General features: G+C 52.4%; 1 protein-coding gene across 1 annotated transcript in view; it reads left to right on the top strand.

Moving 5' to 3' along the window:
- GABBR2 (gamma-aminobutyric acid type B receptor subunit 2) overlaps positions 1-23,354 on the top strand; it is a 352,821-nt gene that overhangs the window by 309,939 nt on the left and 19,528 nt on the right. The gene's annotated exons all lie outside the window — the stretch shown is intronic.

The raw sequence follows: 23,354 nt of genomic DNA, 5'->3' as shown, positions 1-23,354 counted from the left end.
CCAGGAGACCTGAAGCCCAGATGGTCCTCTACCAACCCCCAGCCTCCCCAGCATTGGAGAACATGATGGTGACAGAGGAAATGTAGCCTCGGAGACAGGGCCACCTGGGAAGGGGCATGTGTGCAGACCCCACAGAGCTGAACGAGCCCCTCCAGCCTCATGTTTTTCTGAAAGTCCTGGAGTCATTATTTGAACAACTGTTTCCCCAGTGCAGAGAGAACAAGGAATAAGAGAGAAGGAAAAGCTACGAGATTTCTATTTCTGCAACATTTTTCATTGCAGTTGAGAGGCAGAGGGTGAGCAAGTTCCAACCCAAAACTTCAGGTGGCTTAAAAAAAAAAACCTGCCCTACAGTTGCAGGAAGCCCCCAACCACAGAAACCAACAGGACAGCAAGGAACAGGTGAACCGCAGTGTCTGGGCACCTCGCACCCACAGGAGCTGTGAAATGGAACCATCGGCCACGTGGTGGGATGTTCATTATCTTCTGCCATTGTTTGGCTTGGAGTTTCTCCCTAAAGCGGCAGTGGATTAAACTTCAAATACTGAGTCCTCTTGACCTTGACGCAGGATGGGACAATTAATATGACCCAGAGATGCCCAGTTCAGAGGGCACTGACACAACCTGTGGGCCTCCCGCTAAGAGGTCAAGGGACAGCAGCAGCGTCTCTGGGCCTGCCTAATTCTCAGTGCCCTGCCCACCCACTCCTCTGCCCTCTTCTGGACTGGGGCTCTAACCACAGGTCTACCCTACCAAGGCACTCAACAGTTAGCAAACACATACTATAACAGCAGTGCCTCACATCCTACAGCATGGCACAGTTCACAAAGCACCTTGACATCCCCATTTCAGAGATGAGGAAACTGAGGCTGGAGAGGTGAACTGACCAGCTTGAGACGACCTTGCTGTACACTGAGCTGTACCCCTGGGCCATGTGGCATTAGATGACTCGGGACCTCTTCTGCTGGGGGTGGTCTGTTGGTCTATGTTGGTCTATTCATACTTCCTGCTTCTTTTTGCATCAATCCTGTGTTTTACTTGGTTTTGTTTTAAAGAAACATTTTCTTCATTGATGCATTCAAAATTATTAGCATCCATTGTGCATAGTGTTCTCTTATAAACATTTAAATCTCTTTCGCATCTGTGATTATCTGGTTGATGTTTCATAGAGTGAAGCGCATGTGTGCGGATGTTCAAACCCAGCAAATGCGGATCTGAACAGGAGAGCATTGTCTCCTTGTCCAGCTCATCCTCAGTAGCAGGTCTGTGCAGCCTTCATCCAGGATTCTGACTGAGCTGCATTGTCTTGGTAATAACAACAGCAAAAAATAATAATAGCAGCTGCTTTTGTTGCGTCCATACTGTGTGCTGGGCACTGTTCCAAGTGCTTTGTTTTATAAGCTCATTTAAAGTTCACAACAACCCCATGCATTGTTACCATTATTTTCCCCTCTACAGATGAGGACACTGAGGCACAGAGGGGTTAAATAACGTGCCCACAGTCACACAGCAGGTAAGGACGTAGCGTATAGCCCGCAGTGGCTAAGCAAATGGACTCTAGAGTTAACCTGAAATCCCAGCTCAGCCACTTACTGTGTGAAGTTAGGTAAGTGTAGTGGGTGAATTGTCACCCCCAAAAGATATATCAGCATCCTTACCTGTGGATGTAACCTTATTTAGAAAAAGGGTCTTTGCAGATGTAATTAAGTTAAAGATCTTAAGATAAAATCATCCTGGATTACCCAGATGGGCCCTAAATCCAGTGACAAATGTCCTTATATGAAAGAGAAGAGAAGAAGACACAGACACAGAGGAGAAGGCCGTGCGAAGATGGAGGCAGAGACTGGAGTGATGCAGCCACAGCCAGGGAGCGCCTGCAGCTGCAAGAAGCCGGCAGAGGCACGGGATTCTTCTCTAGAGCCTCCAGAGGGAGCACAGCCCTGCGACGCCTTGATCTCAGACTTCTGGCTTCCAGAACTGTGCAAGAATAAATTTCTATTGCTGTAAGCCACCCCATATGTGGAAATTTGTTTCGGCACCCCTAGGAAACTAATCCAGTGTGTGACAACTTCTGAGGGCCACAGTTTCCTCATCCATAATATGAGTCGAGATATTAGTAATACCCGCCTCACGGGGCTTTGGGGAGGATTCCAGGGGAGTGTGTGTAAAGGACTTACCCTGTGCCCAGCCCGTCGAGAGCGCTCGGTGCAGATTAGCTATTATCTGGAGCATTATTTATCACCTGGCCCTTGGCCGCCCTGTCCTCGAGCACTCTGAGAGCTAGTCCCTCGTCTTGTCATTTTCCTGTGTCTGACTCCTTGTTGCTGGGCCCCCTGAGCCCAGCCCAGCATGTTCCTGGCTCAGGAATCTCAGAGAAACGGAATCTGACTCCCAGACCCAGGCTGCAGAGCCCGCTCCTCTGAGCCATTATTGCCAGAGCTGCCAGAGCGAGACTGTGAACATCCATGCATGGCGTTTTAATATTTCATCCAAGAAGTCGTTTTCTTACATGAGTCAGACACAGAAAGCTTGGAGAATTAAATCAAGAAGGTAACTCCGGGCCAGGGTGATTTCTGCCAAAGGGTGTGGAGGATTTTCCTGTGTCCGCTCGGCTCTCTCTCTCTTATCTGCGTCTTACAGCAGCCGGGAAGCCAGCTGACGAGAGATTGCATGTTCATACAAATTATTAAAAATATATGGCAATCTTCTGGAAATGCATTCACGTGCCAAGGAGATGGAATGTGTTCACCAACCCAGGCTCCTGCCCTGGGGACTTTGGGGGAATGATGGGGTATCTGTAAACACTATGATCCAAGGTTTTGATCCATGTTCTGCTGCCTCCTAGCTGTGTGACTCTGAGTGACTCAGCCTCTCTGAGCCCCAGTGCCCATAAGGAGAAGTCCATTCCTCCCTCCCAGGTTTACCGGGAGCATGAACTGGCATAACAGGTTCAAGCACCTAGCGCTGAACCTGACACATCAAAGGAGTTCAGTGAATGTGCCTTCCGACTCAGACTTCCCGGCTCCATAAGGAAACTAACATCCCTGCCCTGCCAGCCTCCAGGGAGGTCTTGAGGAGCAGTGCTGCTGCGCGTGGGGCAGATTTACAGCGTCCGTTTCACTTCCACCAGCGTCCACTCATTGGATCCTCCCAGTCACCCCGAGCAGAGAGAGGCCTGTTCTCGTTTTGGAGGTGAGCACCCGGCGGTGCACAGAGTCAAGTGACGGGCTCTGGACCACACAGGTAGCAAGTGGGGCTCAGAGGCGCGAAGCCAGGCCTGCTGCTCCCCAAAGCTGTGCTCGTTCCATGCTCCGTGCTGACTCTCAAATGAGATAATGGATGGGAAATTGCTTCCTAAGTGGCAGGGCTCTGCCCCAGCATGTGGCCTGTTACTGTTATTATCTCAAGCCCCTGTCTATGACCAGGCGTCCTCACTGCCTTTCCGTCCACGTTCATTGTCCTCACCTCCCCCGCCAGGCGTAAGCCGGCTGGATCAGCCTCGTTTGGCTCATGCCAAGGCAGTCTCTGAACTTAAGCGTGTGTGGTGGGAACGCGCCCATGCGCGCGCACACCCCCTCCCCTCCCACTTGCCGTCTCAGGCGTCCACACCCTCTGCCCCACCAGCATCCAGGAGGCTCTCGGCACAGCCTCCCTCTGTCGTGAAGAGGCCCTCGTGAAGCTCGGTTGCACCGTAAGGCCACCGGAGAGACGTGTGTCATCCTTTCATTCACCAAACCCACATTCGCTGGGTACCCACCCTGTGCCAGAGGCGGGGGCCCCAGCGGTGGGTGAGCAGCAGCCCTGCTCTCAGGCTCTCCCAGTTCAGAGGGGACAGATGTCTTCACTGACCAGGTCAGCGCAGGTAGTAAGTGCTGGAAAAGCTCAGCCCCCAGCCCTGTGGGGTCGCAGAGGGGGAGCAAGTCATCCTGCCTTGAGAAATATTTCACACACACAAAAAAAAGGAGAGGGGGCCTTTCCCTCCAATTCTTGAAAGAGCAAGTAGGATCTGGATAGTTAAAGAAAACAGGAGCTGTGCAAACAGTCTGGCAGTTCCTCCAAAAGTTAAACAGAGTCACTGTAGAACCCTGTAGTTCCACTCGTAGGTATACACTCAAGAGAATGAAAATGTGTCCGCAAATGCTCAGAGTAGCATTATTCATAATAGCAAAAATGTGGAAACAAGCCAAATGTCCATCTCCTGAAGAATGGATGAACAAAATGTAGTGTATCCGGACAATGGAATATTACACAGCCATGAAGAGGGATGAAGTTCTAATACATGCTAGAACGTGGATGAACCTTGAAAACATTATGCTCGGTGAAAGATGCTAGACACGAAAGGCCACATCTTGTATGATTCCATTTATACAAAAGGTCCAGAATATACAGAAATCCATAGAGACAGAAAGTAAATTAGGGCCTGGGAGAGGGGAATGGAAAGCGACTGCTAACAGGTGTGGGGTTTCTTTTTGGAGTGATGAAAATTATCTGGAATTAGATAGTAGTAATGGCTGAACAATGTTATAAATAGAGTAAAAACCACTCATTGTACACTTGAAAATGGTCAAAATGGTGAATTTTATTATGCGAATTTTATCTCAATTAAAAAACAAATGGAAAAGGTCCACAGGGGCACTCGAGGTGAAGGACATTCCAAAGCAAGGGTAGCAAGAGGGGGAAAGGCTCTTGGGGAACAACAAGTGTCCAGTGCAAATGGAGCATAATGTATGGACTTTTTCTACTGTTGCTTCACAGCTTTAGAAGACTAAATGATTGTCAGCCCTAATCCCTACAGTATCCATTAGGATGTTTTTGATTACAAGTAACTCATATTGGAGTACATGTTAGAGGGAACGTGTTGGCATCCTGGAAAGGTCCAGAGGTAATGTGGACTTCAGGCACAGTTTGATCAGGGATCAGTTCCATTTCTCTGTAATTCTTTTGTCTCTGCCTTCCTCTGTGTATGAAATATGTCATCACACTAGCTTCCCACATGTTATGGAGATATGAAAAGAAAGATGCATGTCAACAAAGACCTTAGAAGGTTTCTTGGACAACATAGGATTTTAGCCAAGCTTTAAATGATGGGCAGAACCTCAAGGAGGCAACGGCATTCTGAGTAGATGAAAATCCACAGGCAGGAAAGTGTAAGGTATGTCTGGAGAAGAGTTCAAGAGTCGGTTGGATCTGGCTGCTTGTGGGTAGAAAGTAGGTGTAGGGCTGAAGGGAGCTTGCACTTTAACCTGGAGGCAATGGGGAGCCGTGAAAGGAATTTCAGCAGCGGAACAACATGATGAGCTCTTCATAAAAGTTCACTCTGGTTATCAGATGACATTATGGAGTTATTGTTACTTTTCTTAGGGGTGATAATGTTGTGGTCATGTAGGACAATGTGCTCATTCATGCTGAAATTTCATGGAGTCTGAAGTTGACTTTCAAATGGTTTGGGGGGGAGTGTGTGTGTGTGTGTGTGTAGAGAGAGAGAGCAGATATAGCAAAATGTTAGCAACTGTTGGCTCCTGGAGGAGAGGGCACACGTGTTCCTTGTACTATTCAGCTTTTTCTGTATGTTTGAAAAAGATGTTTTCATAAAAATTTGAGCAAAGGAGAAAAGTGAGGGTGGGGGAGACAGACCTGCCTGAGGAGGGGCAGGCTGGGCAGGTCGGCGGTGAGGAGGAGAGTGAGAGCCCGAGGGGCGGGGCCCAGGTGTCCGTTGGTGAGATGGGCAGAGGCCCAAGCCTGGGGGTTCAGGGCGGGTGGACGTGCTGATGAGGGAGGCGCATACTGCAGCTTCCAGCCCAAGGGCCCAGGAGGACCCGGCTGCCAGGGCTAGAGCTGGCAGGTGGCCGAGGAGGAGGAGGAGAAGGCTCCAAGGAGGGCTGGGCTGTTTTTGCTCTCTTCACAGTCTCTTCTCTGTGGCTGGTGTTGACTCAGAATTTCAGAGCTTGAAATGACCTAAGAAGTCACCTAAAGAGACCCCTCATTTCCCTGATGCGGAAACCGAGGCATAAACTTACCCAAAGTCCCAGAGCCAGAGAGGTGACAGGGTAAGCTACCAGTTTAAACCAGCCCTCAGATGCCTGTTTCCACCGTTCTGCCCTTCCTCTGAATGCCCCAGGAACCAGACACAGGAGAAATGGCACCAGGGGACGCAAGTCTGGTCTGCCTTTCTTAATGAACACTTTGAAACATTTTCTGAAGTTATATGTTATTGGGAAGATTTTCTTGGGTAGATTGCCATGGAGGGATAATAATGATAACAGATGACCCTGACTGAGCCCTTCCTTTGGGCAAGGCACTGGTCTAGGGGCCTTAGACACATCAGCCCATTTAACCCTCAATCCTATGAGGCCGGCACTATATTTAGGCCCATTTTACAGATGGCAACAATGAGGTTACACAGCTGCTGTAAGGTCCCCTGTCTGCAAGTGGTGAGTTGGGACTAGAGCTCGGGCGGTCTGGCCCCAGGGCCGGCATCTAACCATCCTGCCCCTGACCATAAAACTGGGTGAGGGTCTCCCATCCTAGACTAATGCACTTCCCCATATTCCCAGTGACTGGCTGGCTGATTGATGATCTGTTTATTTTGCCAGGGAGAGGGTCAACAAATTCTGGCCCCAGCCTCATTGGTATTTTTGCAATAAGTCAAGTCCTATTTATTACTCATAAAGTATTTTGAGGGTCCATGATAAAAAAGAAATGCAAAACTTAATTTCCCTTCCCTGCTACACTGCTCATTCTCTTTTAATAACCCTCTCTTATCAGCCTCCTGGCAGCATTGGCGTTTCCTGTGCATGTTAATTACTTTATTAATTACGCTGATATCTTTAGTTCTGCCCAGCATATCTTGGTGCCTTTTGTTTCCACCGTGCACCATTTTGCCTTGCTCATTGGCATACGCGGGCCCAGTTCCCGTTTCTAAAACGGATTCTTTGAGCCTCGGTAAACACATGGCTTTCAATTAGTCCTGCAATCATCATTCCCATTTTCATCTCAGCCATGTCACTAACAGAGTGTTTTTAACAACCTCCCGAATAGAGGCTGCATTGTGGTACGTTTCTGACATGGTTCCTCAGCCCTTGTGTTCTCTCCAGGTCACAGACCCCCACAGCCTGGCACTGAGAGAGATGATAAACAGGAAGATGTCTGGGGTAGACGGGGGTGGAGTTGAACCCTGGGGTAGATGGAGACAGGGGTTTGTGACATGAGACTGGACGGTGGCCTTGGACCAGATCCTGAGAGGCCTTGTACGTTAAGCTGAGAAGTTCAGACTTTATCCTAAAAGCCAACATCCTCCCAAAGTATATGGCATAGAATACTAATTCCATTAGGTGTCCCGAAATAAAGGGGAATGGGGGGATTTCATGGTAAAAGTTTAAGAAATCCTAGAAATTATGCATCTGCTTCTTGGCAATGTGCAATGGGCTTTATTTAGCATATTAAAGGCTCTGAAAAGTCCTACAGTTTACATTTTTTAACTAAATTTTTTTAATTTTCGTTTTTAATAATTTAAAATTTTTAATTGGCATTTCCAAAACTTCTTTGGCCATGGAAGCCTTTTTCTGGAACATATTTACATTTGTGTATTGTGAGGGATATAATTTAGGAAGTGCTGCTGGAGGTGACGAGGAGCCTTTGCGGTTTTTGCCTAGGAGGGAGCATGCTCAGACTCTGATTTAGAAACGGGGCTTTGGCAGTCGATCGGAATGGGGGAGTCTGGGGGCAAGAGGGGGAAACTCAGGCAGGCCCGGAACAGTTCAAGCAAGACGTATTAAGGATCTAAACCAGAGGTTTCAAATGTTTCAATGTTCTTTCCATTTTATTTTAAGCTGCATTGTTGTCTTAGAATTGGAAAATCCGTGTTGCTGTAATAAATCACAGCACAAGGATTTTGCTCAGACATACAGTCCCAATGAGAAAAGCAATCTGCGCAGGCTTCCATCCTCAAAAGAAGCGTTTAGCCCAACAAGCGTTGGGACACGACAGCCGTCTGTTTCTGCAGATCACCAGAGGTTGTGGAGGCTGTCCAGTCAGGTGACCTGGATCCGGGGTCCAGGCCCACACTCAGTGGTCCCGTGAGCCTGGGCGAGCGCTTCCCTTCTCTGGGTCTCCGTTTCCCCATTCAGGAAAGCGCAAGAGCAGTCCTTTCTCACAGGACAGCTTCACAGATTGCATGAGGTGACAGGTGCCTGGCACGTGGTAACATAAAGACAGACGTGATTGCCCTTCTGTATTCGTCAGGATAGGCTGGGCTGCGGTAATAAAGAACCCCGAAATCTCGGCAGCTAAATGCACCAGAGATCTACTTCTCCCTCACACGAGGTCCTCCTGTGAGCCTGGGTGGTCTCTGGGGCAGCCGTCTTCCAGGAGGCAGCTCAGTGACCCAGGCCCCAACCCCAGGCTGCACACAGATCTGGTAACAGCTCTCCCGAGCTTCAGCTGCAAGGGTCAAACGTCACTTCCACCCACAACCCACTGGCAGAATTAGTCACGTGACCTCCACCTAACTGTAAAGGGGTGAGCAGATGGGATGGCAGCAGGAGCACCAGCCTCTGCCACTCCTTCATTCCCTCGGGTCAGTCCCCTTAACCTCTCTGAGACTCTTTCTTCATCTGTAAATGAAGGCTAATACTTCTTGTCCTACCCTGCATGGGCTCATAAGATTATGTGTGTGAAAAATGCTAATTTAAAGTTAGCAGGGATTATACGCTTACTTTTTTATTTTTTTTTTTTTGGCTGAGAAAGATTGGCCCTGGGCCAACATCCGTGCCCATCTTCTTCTACTTTTTTATATGTGGAATGCCGCCATAGCATGGCTTGATGAGTGATGCGTGAGTCCACACTGGGATCTGAACCTGCAAACCCCGGGCCACCAAAACGGAGCGTGCAAACCTAACCGCTACGCCACCGGGCCGGCTCCTATAGGCTTACTCTTCGCTGTGCCAGAGCCACATCACATTCTTTGGTTCACAGGAAAAATGTACAACTTCAGCCTTCCTTAAATCTACGTTCCTGCCCTTATTCCCCCAAGCCCATCTTGCCTCTGGATTACCCACTCCCTCCTCTCATATGGGTCTTTTAAATTATTTTTCAGGGAGATTGTTAAGACCATAATTGGTTGTTATCAGTAGCCTTTGGAGGCGTGTTTCTGGAGTTGCACACTAGGCAGCACATCCTGCATGGGGAAGGAGACCCTGAGGCGTCAGGAGGGATGACAAGGCCACCAGTGCATTCCTCCTGGACAGCAGAGAAAACTCTCAGGGTTCTGCATCACAGGATGCCTGATCCCTTAGATCACTAGGAACACCAGACGGGGGTGTCTGCGTGTGTGTGCGTGAGTGTGTGTGTGTGTGGCTGTTCCAAGCACCAGAGTTCCCTTAAACATGGACATTGACCATATGGACTGCTGAGCTCCATGGTGTGGTTTGACTGCAAAATAGCCAACGCAAGCTCAGGGGACAGCCCCAGGCGAATAGGGCTCTAGGCGTGGGGAGGGGACAACAGTCTCACCCTACTCAGATCCCCTTGGACGCTAGTGTTCTCATCTGGGCCAGAGCCCATGGAGATAGTGACAAGATCAAGGGTGGCCAGGATGAATAAGAGACTGTGCCGTGATGTCAGCCCAGCAAAGGGAAGACCCAGAGGGACACAATCACTGCCTCTAAGCTTCAGAGGGGCCATCCTGGAGCCAAGAGGGGAGCCACGTCCTGCAGGGCAGAGGGCAGAGCCAGGCCCAGTGGGGGACGTTCTGGGGGCACAGATTCAGCTTAGGACAAGGAAGAACGTCCATGTTTTAGTCTCACCTATCCAAAAGTGAACTGGGAGGCAGTGAGTGTCTCATCACCAGAGGTGTGCAAAGGAAGGTTGGACGAGTCCTTGGCAGGGACTGTACACTAATGAAGGGAAGGAAAAGAAGACACTTGAGTCCCTTCAAGCCCAAAGGTAGTGTGATTCTGCAAACTAGAATAGTGTGACCTCAGAAGACTATTATATATATAAATTTGTTGCTAATGGATGTGTGAGATGAGTTGAGAGCAGCCTTATAGTTATAATGAATTAGAGCATCATGTCCGCGCTGGTAACTTTGTTATTGGTGCAGAGGAGAAAGCACTGGCAGGGCAACAAGACACTGGCCCAGAAGATGAGCCCGGCTGCAGAGTGAGGACAGGGGCATGCACACCCTCCCAGGGCCTGTACTGCCCAGGGATTCCCAGGCACGGCCAGCGGGGGCAGCAGCACCAATTACAACGTGCTATTTTGGAACAGTCTTTGCAACATTGCACTTTTGTGGCTCCCGATACACTTGCCTCCCGAGTGACAGCAAGCAAAGGAAATGGATGCATTGTTCTCACACACATTCCGGCTGGCGTGTGGGCCTGGCTCGGTAGTCCGTTGTCTCACCATGCTCCGGCCCGATGCTCGGAACAACTCTCAACACGGGTGATCCAGCATTTCTCAGAGGAGAACCGGGGCTCAGAGTGAGCGTGACAGACCTGGGGCTAGAACCCTCGTCCAAAGGCAAGGCCAGCGGCGGCCCATTGCTCCAGGGCACTGAGTATCGCCCTGCTGCCTCTTAGCCAAGGGCGGACTATAAGCTCTGAGATACAGGCTGCTCCTGGGCTTACTGTTCTCTCTGCAAAATGGCAGTGAGGCCGATGCCCTCCTCACCTCCCAGGATTGTTAGGCAGATCTAATGACACGGAAACCACAAAATTGAGAGCATGTGCACAGCAGCAGTGGAGGGTGGCAGCTCTGCCCAGGATCCTGCACGCTCCAGCTTTCTGATAGAGAGCATCCTCACACCCTAGTTCTGTCACCTCTGTGCTCACACTGAGCTGGGCTTGGACTTGACAGCAGGAAGTGGCCGTGGACAACCAGCCAGGTCGCGCACTGAGTTGTCATCAGGCCCTGGCTGGTGAGAGACACTGCGTCAGCATGGCCAGGCCGGGGCTGAGCAGGGCCAGCTGGGCTGCCTTGAGACGCAGGCAGCAGAGATGCCGGCCCGGCTAAGGCGTGGGCTGAGCAGGGCCAGCTGGGCTACCTTGAGACGCAGGCAGCAGAGATGCCGGCCCGGCTAAGGCGTGGGCTGAGCAGCTTGGACAGGCCCTCCCGGAGCAACACTCACCTCTGGGGCCCCAGGTCCTGCCCCAGGCCAGGGGCAGTTACCCCACAAAGCGGCCCTTTGGCCTGCGGGGTGCTGGCCTAGAGGCAGGACGCGGGTGGGTGGACACTTCACCAGGCGTTCCCAGTCCAGGCTGGGAAGCACTGGGCAGGGGGCCGCCCTGGGCTAGCTCAGGGCAAGGACCGAGTCTAGCTTAGGGCGGGACTTCCCATCCTTTTCACATCATGGTGCACACAGAAAACGTGATGCATTAGCCCAGCACTGGGGTGACCGCAGAGCCTGCTCATGGCTGAAGGTGCCTGGCCCACTGTGTGCCCGAGGCAGAAGGGAGCACCATCTTGGGACACTTGTAACCCATTGCTGGCACACCCGTGAGCAGGGCACACTTTTGGGTAGCTCTGAATTTGTGGTTTAAAGCAAAGATTTGAGGAGTTAGACTTGGGTTCAAGTCCCAGCCCCGTCACTTAATGCCTGTGAGACCTTGAGCACATCACTTGGCCTCTCCAGGCCTCACTGAGCATCCCGTAAAATGGGGGTTGTACTGGAGCTCACTCCCGTGGTGACTGTGGGATGAAATGAGACGGCATGGATGACACGCTTAGCCCAGAATCTGGCACACAGCCAGCAGTCAGTAATGGGGGGGCGGACAGAGGAAGTACAAAGGGTGGAGGGGACGGTGGGGGTGGTGACAGAGGAGGAGGGAGAAGTGGAGCACAGGTGTCTCTAACACAAGGCAACAGTCCTCCCCAAAGAGAGGCAGGAGGCACAGGGGCATCGGAAGGGCAGAGTCCGGGGAGAGGACCAGGAGGGTTTCAGAGATGGAGGAATGGGCGCCGTTTACATGGTGTGAAGAAAGGGCATCCCTGGTCCAGGGAACAGCACAGTAAAGGACCAGGAGGGCAGGTTACAGGGCCCAGCCATGGATGAGGCTGAGTGAGGGGAGACAAGGCTGGAAAGATATGTGGGGTCCAGACGCAGGGGGTGATGATGCCGGGATTGGGGGTCTGGGCGTCTTTCCTGTGGTCTGGGGAGCCGCTGAAGGTCTCTGAGCGTGGGACTAGCTCTGTGTGGACGATCACTCCGCACTCTGGAGGCAGCATCGAAGAGCAGCTGGGAGCAGAGGGGAGCCGAGTGAGGGCAGAGGCCACAGGAGAGGTAACAAGGTCCAGAAAGGAGGTGGGAAGAAGGGCCGGGAAGGAAGGAGAAAGGCCAGAGGGATGCCCAGGGTTCTGGTCTCACCTGCGTGGGCATCAGGGCATTCTCTGAGCTGGCACACCCAGGCGGAAGGGCCGGTTTAAGGGAGACAGTGATGAGTTCAGACTGGGAATGTTGAGCTGGATGTCAGGGACATCAGGGGAGGGTGCCCAGCAGAGGGGTGCCCGGGAGCCGGAGGGGACTGAGTGAGGGCACCAGCGGAGAAGGGCAAAGAACTGGGGGAGGGCAGGGCCTGGAAGGGAGAAGGAGAGAGCCCTTCCACGGGGGCCTCAGGGAGCAGAGGACTAAATAGAGTCCCCTGCCTTTGGCCACTAGGAGGTGGCTGGAGACTGTGCAGGAGCATTGCAGTGACTTGCGGGGGAGTGGTCGGGGGTAAAGAATGTAGAGGGAGTACAGACACCTTTTCCAGAAAGCTCCACTGAAGGGCAAGAGAAGGGGGCAGACAGCTTGAGGAACAGGACGTGCAGAAGGAGGATTTTGGCCTAGGCTGCGGCTGGGGGGAGGGGAGCAATAGGAGAGGAGGTGACGACGACGGAGCACAGACGTGCTAGGGACATTTTCTCCCCCAGTCATTCTACAGTCGGTGCTAGGTGCAGACCAAACGACTGTTCCCTTGTTAAGCCTTTGTTTCTGCTTATTCTTGGGGTTTAATTTACAGCATCTCAGCATCTTACTGTACCGTGTCAGCATCTGAGGGGCACAAGACACCCTTCTCTTCCCCTTTGTCTTCCTCTGTTCTCCTTTCATTGTTCTACGCACCCCTGCCCGCCTGAGTCAGGGCCCCAGAGCCTCACCCGCCCCGCCCTGGGGCCCCCACCTCTGCCTGCCCCCAGACGCCCAGCCGATGTGGGTCAGGCTGGTCCCAGGCCTGCGGGAGGAAAGTGCCGTTCTGCTCTCAGGGAGGAGGCGGCGCAGCCGCAGGGGCTCCCGCCCACCCTGGGAACACCGTCCTGCGGATCTCTGCCCCACCAGCCTGAGGGGTCTGGGCATCCTGGTCCTGCTGAGGACGGGTGCAAGCTGGCCCCAGGCAACAGAGCCTGGGGACGTCCGCTTCCTGTCTGGTGTTGCTGCCACCGAATCACCAAATCACCGAATGTTGGCACTTGAGGGACCTCAGAGGGAAGGAGCTTGCTCGCCCAAGTCGGCCAGCAGACCTCCACTCAATAACACTGCTCCTACAAAAATCGGGAGACCGTGTGAATAGTTAAGCCATGCTCCTGTATATCCCAGAGTCAGCTGGGGCCTTGTGGGCCTTGAGATTCAGGAAGAATTGCCTCAAACCCCCAAGGGGATGCCTGGGGACGTCCTGGGCCCGCTAGGGATTTGCGCCCTTTCCCAGGCCTTCTCGCAGGCTCAGTCCAGTCCCTGGCTCTCAGACACCATCTCTCTTCCACCCCACGTCTCTGCAGGTGAGTCTCAGGCCCCTTTGCAGGTTCACCAGCGTCCCCCTCTCCCCTGTCAAGCATTTCCTGATGTTAGTAGAACTTCCAGAAGGTGTGGAAGTCTGTGGGGAAGGAACGCGTGGCCAACCAGCTTCCCTTGTCTTCCCTGCTTCTCTCCTCCAGATTCTGCCCTCCCTGCTCCCTCTTCTGGCTCCCTCAGTGGCTCCTCCTCCTCTGAACACTTGGTGCCCGCAGCACTCACCTCCCCAGAGCGGGCACTGTCCCCCACGGTTGTGGCTCTCCCGGAAGGGAGTTCTCTTCCAGCTGCTCAGACAGCAGTGTTTCCCCAACACTGAAGGACACCTGGGCGGGCGCCTTCCTCACGCACCTTGATGGTTTTCAATCACCGCTCGGTCTCTCCTCAGTTCTTCTGCCAACTTCAGAAAGAACAGTGCACGCTCGCTTCAAAATGTCCTTAGACCTAAAAGCTCTTCCAAGCATTCGCTTGACTCCAGAACAGGGACTGGAGACATGCTGGACGGGCAGCCTGGCTGTGGGACGGTGGTGGACGTGCCCAGCTCATGAGTGATGCTGTGCGCACAGGCAGGTCCTGTGCTGCCCAGTGTCTCATTTCCAAAAAAAGCCAGAAATCTGGGTGTTCTTGTGAAATCACCTGAGTTTGGATACTGACCATGAAATTTAAAAATCTTAAACACCATGTAGGTCAAGTAACACACACCTCTGACCCACGCACGGCCTGGGGCCACGAGTTCCTCTGCTCTGGAGCCGAGGGGGGACTCCCCACGTGGTGCCCAACGTTTCCCGGTGACTTTCTCTCCCGAGGATGTGGGAGCGACCTCCCTGTGTCCAGTCGCTGGGTCGTCTTTTCACCTGGGGAAGCGCGTGTTTGGGCCCTGGTCTCTCACTGCCCAGCTCCGTCAGGCTCGCTGAAGAGCGCGTGATGCCGCCACCCTCGTGCTGGGCGGGAGCTGCAGACTAGAGGGCTGACGCCCGGGAAGCAGCGGAGCCATCCCTTGTCCACAGTGTGCCTCATGAAAGCCCCCCCAGTCAAGCACCTCTGGGCGACACCTGAGAGCTCCTCCTGCTCCGGGCTTCCCCAGAGGCCTCAGATGCAGGCCCAAGGAGAACAGGGGCCCCTCGAAGGCCCACTGCACAGGGAGGGGAACACAGCCAGGCCAATGACAAAAGAAATTGAGATGTCCCCACCTGCTTTGCAGCAAAGAGGTCTGGCTTGGCTTTGCCTCTGACTTGCTGTGTCACCTTAAGCAAGTCTCTTGTCCTCTCTGAGCCTCAGTTTCCTCCCCTGTAACCTGGGTATAAAATTCCTGGCTTCTTCACCAGACTGCCCTGAGGTACAAATCAAAGAGAGATCCTGGTATGAACGCCTGTATGGGCTACAAAGGGCTAAAATGTTGGGACCTATTACTGCACGTGATCCCCATCCCAGTCATGGTCCTCACACAACCACAGAATTTCCTGCTAGATTCCAAGGTCCAACTCAGGATGCCTCTCTGAACAGGACCAGGCAGGGGTCCTGCTGGCCCGCTGGCATCCTAATGCCAAGCCCGGGCTCCTTGCCCTCCTCAGCCAGGTCCCGGACACCTCCCTGACCTCATCTCCCCTCTGCAAAGCAAGACTCCATGAGGGTATAGCCAGCGGGCCTTGGGTGAGCAGCTCTGGACCCCGTGCCTGCCGCTCTGGATGCTCCCCGAGGTGCACCTGTGCCGGGCGCCCAGCACCAGCAGACGGGATAAGTCCTGCTCCAGGGTGCTGACGGGGCAGTGCCCGGCACCCGTGGACGGACATGCCAATAAATGTTGGCTGGTGAGCCGCCCTTGAGGCCGGCTCCTCCCGTGCCAACCCGCAGCATGGTCGAGTGCACAGGGCATGGGACCAGGATCAGGACACCTACACGTGAGTGTCCACTCAGTCACCCACTTGCTTTGAGTCCTGTTCTGGGCCTCAGTTTCTCCATGTGTAAAAAGAGGAATGGATTAGTACATAATCTCCTTAGTGATTGGAAATGGGGAGGCAGGGGAGGGAGATTGTGGCTGTCACGGTGACTAGAGGGCAGTCCTGGCATTTAGTGCCCAGGGGCCAGGGGTTCTGAGAGCCCTGCCCTGAACAGGACAGTCCCTCAACAAAGAATCGCACCCCCTCCAAGGAAGAAAATGCTGGAAGTGCCCCTATTCAGGAACCCTGGTGGCTGATCTCACAGGTCCCTTCCAGATCTGGGATTCTGAAAAAGTTCACCCAAACTCGTAATCAAACATTCTAAAAAGAAATTCTTACCTTAAAATAACAGCTTCTAGCTTATGCTGCCTCAGAGATGTGAGGCTGCTGCTGTTAAGATAAGCAGTCCAGCCCCGGAGGGATCTGGAAGGTTCCTCCCGCCTCCAGAGATCTGTGACTCTCTGCAGTTGGAGATAATGATGATGGTTCACACATAGGAGCGGGTTTTCTAGTCTCTAAAGCCTGCTAAACACACTAGTTACCTCCTTTGATCATCTGGCCAACCCTGGGAGGTTGCAGATGAGGAAATCGTGGCTCAGAAAGGCTGAGATGTGGTCAAAGTCACAGAGCTGGCAAGTGATGGATGTGGGCTCTGAACCCAGTGCCCTTTCCCCTCCCTGGTGGGCTTCCTGCATGAGACCCCCCTCTCCCCCAAAAGAGACAGTGTCGACTCACCTGCCTCTCCAGGAAAAGAGAAGCATCTGGAGACTCTGAAGCACAGCCCAGAAAGGTCAGACATCCTCCCCCGCCCCCACCACGCACGCTCAAACTCACATTTATATACACACACATACTCACCTCCAGTAGAAAAACCTACCAACTTTACCATATATTTCAAAAATCAACTTCAAAATTTAAAAAAAAAGAGACAGGAATGGCCTCCGGAGAAAGTGCCCTTGTGCTAAGCTGTCACTCTGTGTCAGAAGCGTGCGAGTGACAAAGGGAGTCTACTTTCTTAACCAAAGATCCGCCAGGCTGAGGACCAAATGTCACCCTGTTGCTGAAGATCCTTTAAGGCCTTGCTGCCAAAAGGGCGGTCCCTGGACCAGCATCAGCGTCACCCGTCACCCAGAGCTGCTTAGAAATGCAGCGTCTGGGCCCCACCCAGACCTAAGGACCCCATCTGCATTTTACTCAGCTCCCCCGGCTGGTCTGTGTGCACAGTATCAAGTGGGGCGCAGTGCTGCCCCTCACTCACTATACTCCAGCCCACTGGCCTCCTTTGGGGTCCTAAAACATGCCCAAGTCTTTGCCGTTTCAGGTCCTTCCCACTGGCCGTTCCCTCTTCCAGGAAGGCTCTCGGCCCGGGTTCTCACAGCTGGTCTTCGTCATGGCTCAGGTCTCAGACTAAATGGCACCCCTTCAGAAAAGCCTTCCCAGACCATCTGATCTGAAGTAGGCGGTTAGTGCCCTGTGAGTGCCCCTCAGAGTGCCTGTAGTTCCTTTTAGGAACACTGACCACTGCTCTGTTCACGGCTCTACCATCTGGTTTGTCCACGCGTGGGGCGTGCGCTCCCTGGAATGCACACTCCACGAGGGCCAGCATCCTGTCGGTCTTCCACTCCAGCGCCCGCGTCGAGCACGGTGCACGGTCTTAGTGGGCACGTGAGGAAGACCCACCTGAGTCGCTTCTGAATGAGTGAATGCAGGACAAGTACAGCCACCCCTCAGTTATTCGGGCTCACATTCACTGTACCGTACATTGACCCAGGGGCTCCGTTTGCAAATGGGAAACTGAGGTCTAGAAAAGGGCGGGCACTTGCGAGTGCCACACAGCAAGTCTAGAGCAGGACCACGGCTTTGGCCTTGCAGGCCTCACCACATGCCCGGACCCCCTGCCTGTCCGTTTGTGTGGCCTGACAGAGCAGGATGTTCGCAGGGGCCGCTGACCTACATTGTGAATAATTGCATTATGCAGAGGGCCTCGCAGGCCAGCTGCTCTCCTTTGGCTGCACAGATGGGGGAGGCTTTCCCAGGCAGCGTCTGCACGCCTCCCGCTGAGCTGCGGCCGGCTGGCCGGGAGTCAGGTGTGAGCACTGGCAACCTGCGGCCGTCAGGGACAGGCGTGGTCTCTGCTGGGCGCGTGCCCTGTCAGACAGGAAGAGCATTTTATCAGCTTGAGTTCAGCTTGCAGCACCAAAGCGCAGCCTTCGCAGAGCTCCGGGGGCATCGCGGAGGCCTCTAACGAACGTTTAGCAATCGTCAGTCCTCCCCGGAGCGGCACCTCACGGTTTACAGAGCAGGTCTGTACTCCCTGTCTCCTTGGAACCTGACACGATGCTGTCAGAAGCAGGGCAGGCCGGGGAAGCACATGGTGAGGGAGGAAAGAACACTGGTTTGACAGTCAGACAGACCTGGGTTTGACTCTCAGCTCTGACGCTGATTAGTTGGAGATTTGGGGCAAGTTAGTTAACTTATCCATGCCTCAGTTTCCTCATCTGTAAAATGAGTACAACACCTTATTGGGTTCTTATGAGGCTTCAGCGGGATACTGTGTAGAGCGCACAGCTTAGCAACCAGCCCATTGTCGTCACTCGTGACAAGCAGCTCTTGGTGTTCTCAGGGCAGCTGTTGTTGGGTGAGGTCAACCCGCTCTCCCTCTGAGGCCGCCTCTCCTGGAATCGTCTCAATCTTGCTAGAATGGGAGACCCATGAGGCCAGGGCTCCTGTCAGCCCTGGTTATTGCTGCATTCCCCATGCCCAGCACAGTCCCTGGAAAATGATAGTGCTTCAGAGTTATGTATTGAATGAATGGATGAAAGAATGAATGACCACTTAGGTAAATGGCCCAGGTGAGCAACAAGTAAGGAAGAGAAACAAAGAAGAGAAAAAAGCAAGTTGGAAGTTCTTGTAGGCCACTCATCCAGAACAGGAAAACATTCTTAGGCCAATGGAGATGCTGTGGTCCACAATTGTACTGAGAAGCGGGCCTGACATCCTGGCTCAGACCCTGATGTGAGATCCCAGCGTGGCATCTGCAGGGGTTGGCGTCCTGTGCTCATTGTGGCCAGGTACAGCCTTCCCCAATATCTCCTCCTCCCCCCCACCTCCCACGCTGCTGCCCCGGAAGTGGGGGTGGGTCGGGTCCTCCATGGTGCCTGGAAATCTGGCCTCGTTTAAGGCCAGTGGGTGCCTTCTAGAGTAGCACAGGATGCCGCTGACGGCTTCACCGCTTGCAGCCCCTCTGAGCCACAGAATTAGCCCTGTGTCCCCGACAGAGGATGATCCACGGCCCCTGGACGGGACCCTCCGCGCGGTTCTTCGGTGCCCTCTAGCGGCCCTTTGGTGCACGACAACGACTTCAAGTACGTAAGCACTCAGGTGGTGGCGGGGGCTCCCCGCCCCTCCTGCTACATGGTCAGGCTCATCTCCACCACGTGTGTGACCGCTCAGACCACTCTGAGGTCCAGTCCTAGGCACCGTCAGGACGGATCAAACAAGAAGAGCCATGGCTCTTACAGTCTGCTTTGAGATTCAGTGCAGGGGTCATTTGACTATTCAGACTCCCCTTCCCCCTGCCTCGTGGGTACCTGAACCTCTTCACTCCTAAAACCACCTCCAGCCCCTGCCACCCTGACCTGTGTCCAGTGCGCACAGACCTGGGGCTGTGTGCGGGTGATGTTAATGACCCGGAGATTTTGTGGCTGATTTCTGGATCAGCGCCTGGGAGGTGGGGTAGAAGCAGCCTTGCCCGCCCTCGGGGCCGCTGACTTCTCTGAACTCTCAACGGGCCCTGGGTTTATCGCTGCCCTCTGCCTCTGCCGCCCAGGCTGCGCTTAAGCTTATTGAGATTGGTGGGGGACTGAAAGACCAGATGTAAGAATTAGGATTTCAGGATTCAAAGAGGTCGGAGCAGACCAGGATGGGGAGTCTGGGGGGCGGTGGGTGGAGGAGGGGTACTAACAAGGTCAAAGGTAACCAGGCTGGAATGTCAGCTGCAGAAGGGGGAAGACAGAGCTGGCAGCAGCTCGATGAGAACCATCTGATGGGGTCTCAGTCAACCCTAAGGAGCATATGAATGACCAGCGGAAGGCAGTGATCCAGAAAGCTGAGGAGGTCTGCAGCAACGGTGCTGGCAGACTGCTCAACGCCACTGCTCAGTGACCTGAGCCCACAATGACCCTAGGCCCACAGATCAATGGTAAACGCGAGCAGGTTGAAGGACCAGGTTGATTTGTGGGGGGAGGTGAAGTGTACCCTCACTGCAGCTCTCCCTCTCCTGAGGAAGGTGTGCAGACTCAAGGAGGGAGCTTGGAATTATTCTGGGGAACCCCAGAGGAAAGATGAGAACCAATGGGTAGAGGTACAGGAGAAGGTTCTGGTTCAGTAAAAGAACTGTGCAACCATCTCACCAAGAGTGGGAGGGAAGGGGCTCTCTGTCCCTGGGGGTGTACAAGCCAGACAGCCACCGTCAGCTTCCCATGAATAGAGTTTTCATTACATTGAACAAGGGTATTTGACAGAATCAGTCCTCTCTACACAGTGAATCTAAGAGCCCATCATAAATTATTGCCTTTCATTGTAGAACAACAGACGCTATCATCATTAATGGGTTTGCTACTCATGCATGACCGTAATGGGCCTCTGCTGCTGAATTCTGATAGCTGCCTGCTTGTTAGACATTGCAGAAATCCAAGTTCTGCCACTAAGTCACCGTTGACCTTGGGACCAAGTCCTTTCTCAGTCTCCTCAATTAAATAATGGAAAGACAACAGAAAACCCCCAGCATCCTGAGTAGAATCCAGCCCAGCTCCTGGGCCGGTAGCAGTGGAGGGGAATCTCTAGGCCTGGCAGCTCTGACTGTGGTTACTGGAGATCACCTTCCCCTGGGATGTCTCTCACCGGTACCCACTGCCACCATTGCAGAGGCCTCAGGGAACCCCGCTCACCCCTCTCGCACTCCAGGCTATGTGGACTCAATGACCGTGGAACCATAGAAGCCAAGCTAAGGCTTTCTGTGACTTGGTACAACAAAAGGGAAATCAAGCCTGAGAGAGCATGCAGCTGGGTGATCTGGTTACACAGTGACCCGAGCCCACAGGCCCCACCGCTCCCAGCTCCTCCTGCTTCCATGTGGGGGCACCATCTTTCCCCAACTCACAGGAGCCGAGCCACTGCCTGCCACAAAGGCCGGTCCTTGAGAGCAGGACCAAGAGAAATAGGATTTCCATCCCCCACCTGCCTAAGGCCTGCCTTCCACCTCCCTGGACCCCACCAAAGTGCCCCTTCTTCCTAGTGATTGACCCTGGAGGTGCCCAGCCCTTCCCTTTAGGCCCCCCTGGGCCTCAACAGGACAACTCCATCAGAGCACAACAGCCTGAACTCAGGTCTTTGATGAGATGGCCTCAGTGGGATCTGTTCTAAAGACAAACAGATTTGCAAAGAAATCTTCAACTTTACTTAGTAAATTTGATTGTTGGTAGTGTATGGATGTAGCAATTCTGAAACTATTTTCTGTCTATTATAGGATTGAACAAATGAGTGACTATTTTGATGTTGTTGGGAACCAGGGATCTCACTGTGGGAGAAGAAAGATGCAAATGTGAAATAGAGGGGGGCAAGCAAGAACACTGTGGTGTTGGATTTCATCTATACTTAGATAGATGGTAGAGAGAGAGAGAGAGAGAATGATCATAGATGGATGGATGGATGGATGGATGGATAGATACATAGATAGATAGATAGGTAGATAGATAGATAGATAGATAGATAGATAAAGGGGCCTAGAAGTAATGATACCCTAGGAACAGTGAGCGTGTCTAGTGCCAAGATCTTGGCTTCTAAATACCATTGTCCACTAAAAAGAACCAGGACTCCTTGGAGAAATGGCTGATTCCAAGGCTGGGGCAAGGAAAGAATGAGGAGAGTCTGGAACATCTTGTTCCAAGAAGTAGGAAAATGCTCAAAAAAATTATGGGGACATGTTGAAAAAACACAGAAGGTAGTATGGATGGGTTTTCCACTGGTGAAATCTGGAAAAATTTGAGCATCAAAATGAATAATCATATTAATGGATTATAAGACATTGAATTAAAAAGGAACCCACAAGTCCATACTGATATACATAAATAAATGGGAGAAAAGGGAAGATCTTGTCTACAGTAGAATGCCAAGTATTTAACTGAAATGATAGAGTTAGAAAATCACCATTTTGCAGCCACCAAAGTAATGTGACTCAGGTCGGAACCATCAATGGATGTTGAAACCACCAAGTTAATGTTTGTGGGAGAACAGGATACTCAGACGAGCTCAGAGTATCTCGCACAAATTATTTATTAATTACAAGGGGAAACGGTACCTTTGAGGTGGAGAGATCTGGCAGACATCACCTCAACCAAATGATCACAGTTCACATCACCAACAATGGGACAGAGTGCCATCAAGTGCCCCTGATGTGAACACTGAGGAGACGAGAACATCACTCATGTAGGATTCCTGCCAAGAGAGCATAACCTGAATCTAATCAGGAACGCATTCAGACAAACCCAAATTGAGGGGCATTCTACAAAGTAACTAAACTGGATTCTTCAGAAATATCAATGACGTAAAAGACCAAAATAGGCAAAAGAATTGTTTGAGGTTAAAGGAGACTAAAGACATGGCAATAAATGCAATACATGGTCCTGGACTGGATCTTGCTTTGGAAAGACCACAATTGCCTTAAAGGACATTACTACGCCAATTGGCAAAATTTGAAATATGTCAGATAATATACTGTATCAGTGTTAAATTTCCTGAAGTTGTTAAGTGTATGTGGTTATGTAAGAGAATCTCCTTGTTCTTAGGAAATACATGCTAGACGTTTAGGGGTGAAGGCTCAGGATGGCTGCAACTTACTCTCAAATGATTCAGAAAAAACATATGATTCAGAAAAAACACCCACTCCCTGGGTGTCTTTTTCTCTTCTTGCCACCATCGGGCTGATTCTCTCCCAGAGCTTCCCGGTTCAAATTCCTGCGCTTGGGGAGGATCGTCTGTACCACCCTTCTTCCGGCAGAGCACTGTGCTCCAGGAAACCTCATAGGTCTCTGACAAGCCTCTGGATTGGCCGTCTAGGGTCAAGGTGCCCACCTCTTGTCCTATCCTCTGGCCCAGGATAGGTCATGTGGTACATAACATGGCTGCCACCATTGATTCCTCAGTGGAGGTGGTGGGCAGGAAAGTCTCCTGAGAAGAGCTTGGCAAGCCCCGTACTTGGCCCAGCCAGTAAATATCTCCCGCTACCCGAGTTAATCCTAGAGACACCTAAAGGCCTCCTAATGTAACTTTGTGCCTCATTCTCACCCTCACTCTTTCAACAAACATTACAGACGCCTGCTCTGGGCCAGGACTTGTACTAGGTACGAGGGGCACAGAAATGAGTCAGTCCCTCCCCTGAGGACCTCTGACTCAAGTGAGAAAGGCATGAAGAACACAGATAACTGGAGTGCAGGGCTGAATCATGACCGACAAACAGAAGGCAGCCCCGAGGGAACACAGAGGTGGGGTTCAAAAGGCCTCCTGGGTGGTGGCACTGGCTGTGGCTCATGGGAGGGAAAAGGGCCATCAGATAGGGACCTGGCTGCTGGAAGTGTGCCCAGTGCCATCCCTGGGTTTCTGTT

The sequence above is a fragment of the Diceros bicornis genome, chromosome 28, assembly GCF_020826845.1.
Source record: "Diceros bicornis minor isolate mBicDic1 chromosome 28, mDicBic1.mat.cur, whole genome shotgun sequence".
NCBI classification, from domain to species: domain Eukaryota; kingdom Metazoa; phylum Chordata; class Mammalia; order Perissodactyla; family Rhinocerotidae; genus Diceros; species Diceros bicornis.
This window is presented reverse-complemented; position numbering and strand designations above follow the sequence as displayed.